The sequence below is a fragment of the Apus apus genome, chromosome 5 (genome assembly GCF_020740795.1).
Source record: "Apus apus isolate bApuApu2 chromosome 5, bApuApu2.pri.cur, whole genome shotgun sequence".
NCBI lineage: Eukaryota > Metazoa > Chordata > Aves > Apodiformes > Apodidae > Apus > Apus apus.
In genome coordinates, this window is record NC_067286.1 from 65,099,621 (window position 1) to 65,108,120 (window position 8,500).

At 47.6% G+C, this 8,500-nt stretch overlaps 1 long non-coding RNA gene across 1 annotated transcript; it reads right to left on the bottom strand.

The window, feature by feature from the left end:
- Positions 1–2,166: 2,166 nt before the first annotated feature.
- Positions 2,167–7,559, bottom strand: LOC127385673 (uncharacterized). The gene is made up of 3 exons (XR_007889727.1): positions 7,473–7,559; positions 4,270–4,420; positions 2,167–2,312 (listed from the first exon to the last, which is right to left on the bottom strand). It is a non-coding gene; the product is annotated as an uncharacterized LOC127385673 (long non-coding RNA).
- Between the last annotated feature and the right edge of the window lie 941 nt (positions 7,560–8,500).

Consider the following 8,500-nt stretch of genomic DNA (forward strand, 5'->3'; position numbering starts at 1 on the left):
CCCTGCCCTTACCAAAAGTCCTTCCCCAGCTTTCCTGGAGCCTGGAAGGTGCTCCAAGGTCTCCCTGGAGCCTTCTCTTCTCCAGACTGAACACCCCAACTCTCTCAACCTGTCTCCAGAGCAGAGCTGCTCCAGCCCTCCCATCATCTTTGTGACCTCCTCTGAACCCTCCCACCGTTTAGTAACAGCTGAACCATTTTAAGCATCAGTTTGGGACAGGAAGGGGCTGGATTTTCCCTGAAGGCTCCTTGGGAAGTGGTGGTTGCTCTTTTGCCAGCCCAGGAGAGATTTACCACTCTCAGGGAAGGTATTCCTGGGAATGAAAGCAGAACATTTCAGGCTTCAGGCTAACATTACAGCTTCCTATGGCAACTGTTTTACTGGATGAATGTGTCTGCTCTATCCTTCCTCGGGGAAGGAATAAACACAGAGAAGTACAAAAAGAACACTCAGGTAAGGTAAGAAGCTGTAACTCTCGATTGACCATCTGAAAAGAGCATTTTTCTCCTGAAGATACTGCATTTAAAAAATACAGGCAGAAAGTGAGACTTCTGCAAAGACATAAGTGCACCTTTTCAGCTTGGTGCTGAAAGATGGTCAGAGCTTCAACACCTTTTCTCCCTGGCAACTCCACCATGTGCTAAGGGACTCAGGGATGACCAGGGGGTCTGAGCACTGGCCTGGTTGAGAAGCTATAGCTCAAAGTGAAGCCAATAACAAAAGAGGAACAATTTAGACCATTTCAGACAGGGAAGCAAAGCAAAGCATTCCCAGAAATGATGAATTGCTGAAAATCAACTTCAAGGTACAATGTGTCTTTGTAATCAACGAGCAGAGTAAGAAAGAATAAATATAACGAGAGGTACAAAGCAGTTGATAAATTAAGGCAGTGTCCCTTGCTCTGGACAACCTGGAAGTGTGGGAGCTGGGGCCTGGCCATGGCTGCTCAGGCTGGTTGATCTCCATGGTGTGCTGGAGAGCAGGGCTGGGTGGCAGGGCCAGGAGTGTCTGTGGGTCTGACCCACCAGGCGCCAGTTGTGCCGCTGCCTTCTCCTTTCTCACACACGTCTTTGTTTGTTTGTCTGAGTGCTTTATCCTTAGAAGAAAAGCTTTGTGGTTGAATGGCTTATTCTACAACCCAAGCACGTGCTGAGCATATTCCTCTCCCTTTCCTCAGCAGATTTACAGGGCTGCATTTCTTCCTGATTTGAAAGTTCATTCGTCACGGCAGATGCGGCGCATGGGAGCCAGCCCCGGCGATTTACAGCCTGGGAGATGCTGGGAGGTGGCAGGTGGGCTCCCTGCCAGCTCCACGGGATGGTGGGCTGGGGGCGAGGGCAGGAAGGGGATGTGCTGTCTCCTGGGAAGGCTCAGAGATCCTCTGCAAAGTCACCAACCACGGGCCAGGAAAGCTTTTGGCCTCCTGCCCTGGCTGGTGTCCAGCTCCCCCATCAAATCCCAGTTAGCTCCTTGCATAAAGTCTCTTCACCTGGTGCATCAGTAGCCAGAGGGTGGGGACAAGAAATTGAGTTGCAAGCACAGAGGTTGGTTAAACACAAGCCCATCTAGCATGTAATTTAGAATAGTCAGGCTGGATCCAACACTTAGAGTCAGGAGCTGCATGACTCTGCCTGCCTGTGCTGGTCCATACATAGCAACCCAGAGCCCTTCCATGCATAAACCTGCAGAGTTTCATCAACTTCTGCTATTTATGCCTTGGTTTTGCCCCAGAGGAGGGCTCAAGGAACCTCAGCCAAGCCAGGAGCTGGCCCCTTGTTTTGCTCACTCATGTCAGGCACAGAACAAGGTTCCTAGTGTCGCTGACAATGTTAGAAACGGATTTTATTTATTTATTTATTTTGCACATCAGTGTAAACCCTCCAGCCTTCCTTTACAGGAAGCCTTTACAGGCTCCCTTGTTGGGAGACACTGCAGCACAGAGCTGGGGCAGCATCCAGAGGAGTTTCCTGCTGCACAGATTGACCATCTGGAAATAGGAGTTTTACTGTTTGAGTGTGTTGAGGCAGCACACTGGAGTTCCCAGGAGCGCACTTGTATTTCTTGCTGTCTCTCCCCTTCCTGCTCACCTGACTGCCCTGCAACACAAACACATCCCTGCCTAGCACCAGAAGTTAAAGAAACAAAGGTGTAGTATCTCACCTCAGACACAGGTCAGTCACAAGGATACTCAGGGAAGAGAAGAACTTCTCCGGGTTATTCATCCCACTTGCAGCAGCTCATTGAGAAGCAGAGACATCCTTCTTGTCTTGAAACTTTTCTAGTTTTCCTTTCAGAGTCACAGTGGATTTGATCTTAGGCAAAGGAAGCATGAATAAGCACTTAAGTTTTCTGCAAGTTTGATGTCCTAACTCTTAATGAACTCTCTGCTCATTACCCACACAGCTGCGTGCTCTTCTCTTCTTACACTTGCGTGGGCTGGGACTGGGGCTCTGACCAAAATGCATCCCTCAGGGACTGACAATCAACAATTCCAGCTTTCTCTTAACTGTGCTACAAGAAATTCTCTCTGTAGAGAGGCAGTGCTGATGCCAGCCACGTAGGCAGGGCAGGAACCTTGACTTTAAAATTTATACAGAGTCTGCTTAGTCATTTGCAGGTGAAAATGGCATTTGGAGACACTCGCCAGAAGCAGTGAAGTGCCTTGTGAAGCCAGGGCTGCCAGGGGTGAGGGCAGGTGTAGGAGAGGAGCTGTTTTCCTCACATCACATGTGGTAGAGAGCCTGCTCTGCTGGTGCCTCCGCAAAGCTGAGGTCACAGGAGTGTTCAACAAACTTTGTGTTTCCTCAGAAGCTCCAAGAGGCTTGGAGTTACAGGCCACACTGGGCACAGCCCTGGGCACAGCCCTGGGCACAGCAATCCTGAGCCACAGGCAGCAAGGGGTGTTTGCCTGGCACAGGCACTGCAGCGACTCCCAAGCACAGAGGAGGCAGCTGGCAGAGGAACACCAGCAGCAGCTCCTGCAGGATGTCAGAGCTCAGACCTGCACAAGAAGCTGCAGGCAGGACTGTCAGGCAGTGGGAAGGGGCACAGCTCCTCTGGTGTCCCAGCTGCTCCATGGGATTGTGTCAGATGAGACCATGGAGCTGCAGGGAACAGCTGCAGGAATCAACTCCTGAAGCCCTACTGCTGCTTGTAAAACATGATAAATAGTTACTAAGGGAAAAGAACAAAACCAGTGGTTTGTTTTTGGAGCATTTTTTTCCTACTTCTTTAAAGAAACCCTGGTTCTAGACACCAGAGGTAAAGCTGCAAACACCAGATTGGTCAGAATTTGATTAATAATTACTTACTGGATTATTTTTAGTCTCCATTTATTATTCTCTTCTCAAATGGACAACTTGAATAATTATGTAAGTTACAATATGCACTCATTTCAAAGGTCAATTGGATTTGGGCTTTTCCTCCACATCTTTCCTTCTTTGTGTCACACTGACTCCTATTAAGGGAAACAGTGGGGACAAACTGACCCCCTTTTTTTCAGGCAGAAAGACAATTTTCTGCTTTGTATAAAAGAAAGCAAACTCAGGAATCCCTGGCATTATCATGCTCAGTGTCCCAATGCTGTCTACTGGGATGGCCTGGGCTTAGAGAGGAACTACTCAGTTCATTTGAATTGCAGTTCACTGGTTAAATTTATGGAGGGCCCTGGGGTGGGGAGCAGTCTGCTGGCTCCAGGTCTGCCATGGGGACAGGCTCTACATGCCAAGCTCACCATGGCCAGGAATCACTCCCCAGCTGCCTGCCCAGGGGCTGAGAGACCGGCAGAGAAATACAGGCTCTCCTGGAAGGAATGTGGGAAAAAACGTGCCTGGGAATTTGGTGGGACTTTGTATAGTGGAAATGGTGCAGAGACCATGACTGGGCTGAAAAACAGAAAACTCTCAGTAAGATCATCTTCTGTATTAGGAGGAGGGAAACATTCCCAGAGACGTTCTGGAGAAATACTTCTTCATTCAACCAAAATGAAATGACTGAAAAGCATTCAGTCAGAGAAAATTATTCTTTGTGTCTGCCAGGAGCAGAGCATAAGGAGGGAATGGAACTTTGGGGTGTTGTTAGAGTGGATCACAAGTACAGCCTGGTCTCCCTGCTATTTAGTTTAATTTTAATATTCCTGTTGTTTTGGAGATGAATATACATTTTCCCAAAGTATATTCACACATTCAAAGGCAGAAGGATGCAGTGATGGAAATGGTATTTTGGCTGGGCACCCAAGCAGCATTAAAAGTTTGCATGTTGTTGGTTTACCTCAGTATCAGCCTGTGGTTCCAAACAGCCTCCAGGGCTCTGCAGACCTGCCCTGAGTCCTCCCTTCGGTGCTGGAGCAGGGCAGAAGTTGCTCTGGCTCAGTCAGCTCCCCCCAGCTGGCATGGCAAAGGGTGTTTCACCCATATGAAACCTGTTAACGAGCACAAAAAGGAATCATTATCGTTACCTTTTCTTTAGATCATGTTCTAACTGTTTAAGACGTGAGGAATTTTCATCTTGCACATTATTTGCTTTTACCCCTGAACAGAGAATATTCAGCTGGACAAAGCTGGTGCATGAACTCCTCTGAATGGCTTTTTTCAGCTGTTAACATTGAGAACAACTTAATTAGGCATGGGGAATTGCAAACGACCTTGTGGTTCTCCAAATGCCTCCTGTAAGGCTCCTGCCATCCTGCAGCAGCCACGTGGGCCTCACTCCTGCTTTTTTTTCACCTTTAATAGCTGCAAATATAATTTAACGTGGAATAGCTGTGTAATAATCTAAGTGCAGGCTGTGACTTGTTCAGTACAGTGAGGTGATTATGCCTTGGACTGTGAGGCTCTTTTAATGTAAATGCATGATTTAATCAACAGATGTGGAAGGAAAAAAAAAACACAAAAACAAAACAAAAAACAAGCCCAACAAAAAACAAACAAACAAACAAACAAAAAACCAGGAAAATGGTAAAACAATGTATGCAGCTTCCCTTCCAAACCAGGACAGGTTATCAGAGTCACCAAATCACAGACTGGTTTGGGTGGGAAAGGACCTTAAAGATCATCCAGATCCAACCCCCTGCATGGGCAGGGACACCTCCCACCAGCCCAGGCTGCTCCAAGCCCCATCCAACCTGCCCTTCAACACTGCCAGGGATGGGGCAGCCACAGCTTCCCTGGGCAACCTGGGCCAGGGTCTCACCACCCTCACAGCCCAGAATTTCTTCCTCTTGTCTCATTTAAATCTCCCCTTTATCAGTCTGAAACTGTTCCCCCTCATCCCATCCCTCCCTGCCCTTGTCAAGTCCCTCCCCAGCTTTCCTGGAGCCCCTTCAGGCACTGGAAGGTGCTCTAAGGTCTCCCTGGACCTTTCTCTTCTCCAGGCTGAACAATTCTCCCAGCCTGTCTCCAGAGCAGAGAGGCTCCAGCGTGTTCTGGCTGAACACGTCTCAGGAGGCTGTGGTCTGAGTAACCAAAAAAGCACTGAAGAGCTGAATCCCTATGTTTTGGAAGGAAGGGGAAGGAGGCTTAGAGGTCAGGGATGTAGAAGCTCACAGGGAGAAAAATCCCAGCACAGCTCGGACTCCCTCACAGCAATGATGTGCCCTAGGTGCAAGGTCTGCAAACTAGTTGGTTCCCCCCCATCAGAGACATGGAAGAAGAACTTCCTAAAGTTATCTTAGAGTTCCTAAAATGTGATGGGCAAATATTAATTATTTGTATTTCATAAGATTTGTATACTATGACTTTTATGTGGGGGAAGAAAGGAGGAGGAATGAATTACACAATGAGACTGTGAGAGTCTGCATTTATTGGTCTTTCATCTCCAGCTCAGCTTGCCCTGCTTTTTGGGAAGTGAAGAAATATTCCCGATCCCTAGGGATCCTTTGCCAAGTCTTCAGGGCCAACGTATGGAATTGTACTGCCCTTTGTGCTATGCAATAACTCAAGGCTGCACCTTAAATCCTGGGGTCACTTCTGGGCCTCTCAGGGCAAGAAGGACATGGAGGGGCTGGAGCGTGTCCAGAGAAGGGCAAGGGAGCTGGGGAAGGGGCTGGAGCACAAGTGTGAGGAGGAGCAGCTGAGGGAGCTGGGGGTGTCCAGCCTGGAGACAAGGAGGGGAGGGGAGACCTGCTGGCTCTGCAGCTGCCTGGGAGGAGGTTGGAGCCAGGGGGGTCAGGCTCTGCTCCCCAGGAACAAGAGGAAATGGCCTCAAGTTGTGCCAGGGAAGGTTTAGATTGGATCTTGGGAACAATTTTTTCTCCAAAGGGCTGTCAGGCCCTGGCCCAGGCTGCCCAGGGCAGGGGTCGAGTCCCCATCCCTGGAGGGGTTTCCAAGCCCTGTAGATGGTGCTGAGGGACATGGGGCAGTGGTGGCCTCGGCAGAGCTGAGTTAGTGATTTTTAAAGGCTTTTTCCAACAAAAATGATTAAATTATTCCATGATTTCTCTTGATAACCCTGTTAGTCATCCTAACTCCATAATGTCCTGCCTCAGAAATTACAGTTTACTATGTGACAACCTGACATTGCCTTCTTAAAAGCAGCCACAGTCCTTGTCCAGCTTGGGTTGCTCCACTGTGATTCTTGTGCCATGTGTCCAGTTCACAATTTTGATCTTAACTTCAAAGCACTTCATAGCTGCCATCCACAAATCATATGGGTGTGTTCTTTATTCCCTGATGGAAGCAATAAAGCGTTGAGTAGAACTGAACTCAGGACTAAATCCTGCAGGAATTTATTCTGAATTTGACAGCCCAACTTTGATCGTGTTTACCATATGGTGGTTTCACAGAAAACCCCACTTTTCAGCTTCTGAAAGTGTCATGTGAGGCAGCATCAGATAGACACCTAAGGCAGTATGTCTAACAGTAACACTCCAGAAATCCAGCCCAGACAGCTTTTCAGTGTTCAGAAATAAGCTCCTTGTAATGACTCCAAGTCAAGATTCCAAAGGGAGCAGAGCACAGCGAGGAACACAGTGGGAACCTGCAGATTCAACCCAAACTCAGACCATCACCTTCTGTGCCTATTATGTAGAGGAGGTCAGAGGGGATCTGACCATGGATGGAGACCTTGTAAAACCCCCCAAGTGCCTCTATGCAGCAATCCTCTTTGAATCTTCACTCCAGGCTGAGTCTGTTTATTTTCAGGTAGTCTACAACTATCATATGAAAAGAGGACATAGGAGAAAAAGGAAACCTGAAATCACAGAATCATAGAATCATCCTGGTTGGAAGGGACCTTGAAGATCCTCAAGTCCATCCATAACCTAAATCCCCCCACCAGAACCTGATTTACCCGTTCAGTGCTTCAAGCATGTCGCTACACATTTCCCAAAAATATTATTCTCTTTTCTATCCAACCTTGCTGCTGTTGCTGTTGTGTCCTGAGCCAGGCAGGGATGTCCCCCTCACACAGATTGCTGAAGGGAAGTCACCACCCTGCACTTGGGCATCCATGGAGAAGGGACTCAGGGGTCTTACCTTGAGCTCAGGCAAGGACTGGCAGCAAATCCCAGACACTGCAAGACAGGGGCTGTGGGAGAGTGTTGTTGGTGTTTGCTCCGTTGCCTCTATCTAGAAAAAAGATGGACACAATGGGGTGTTACCTTCTGTAACTGATTAATAGCATCTGCTTCTGTCTACCCAGCACGGGTGTTACTTCTGTGGTCTTTGCTACTATGAGAATGACTCCACGTACTCCCTGAGGATCCCTGCACTGGAAGCTGGTACAGCTCCTTGGAATAAACCTTTTGCTCTGCTGCAACTCCTACCCACAGCATGATGAATGCAGGAATGGAGGCTAAGGATTCTGGAGACATCACTGGAAGAAACAAAAAAAAACCCCATAGAACCATAGAACGGTTTGAGTTGGAAGGGACCCTAAAGACCACCTGGTTCCAACCCCCTGCATGGGCAGGGACACCTCCCAGCAGACCAGGTTGCACAGGACATGGATATTTGGCAAGCTAAAATCTGAAATGCTGGATTGCAAGATACAAACTAGTTCTAAGAGCATAAACCCTGACAAAACAATTAGTCTTGTTTCCAGTAGGTAATGCAGTTTGCAGCTTATTAAAATTCTGACAAGCTCCATCTGCCTAAACTATGCTTCCTTATAATTTAATTACACCAGGTATCCATGCCTGAGTCATTAACAACATTATGAATAATGTGATTCATTAGCAGTGCCCTACATGTGCTGTTTGTTTCTTTTTTCCCTGAGATGTATATCAGTTACTTACAAAGATTTATATTTTGACAATCTCCATCTGGGCTATTCTAATACAATTTTCCAGGACATATTTGTTCTATTTCTGTGAGTGAGGCGTGTTGCAATCTTTCTCTGAGGTGCAGGAACAGCTTTGTAAATGCTTAGACAGATGTGTAGCTCCTCAGCGTTAGCAGAGTTGCATTTTCTCCAAATCAAACTGCCTTTTACAACCACAAGCAATATTCTCTGCTTTTGTTGGAGCTGCTTCAGGCAACACTTTGACTCTCTTTTCCTGAGC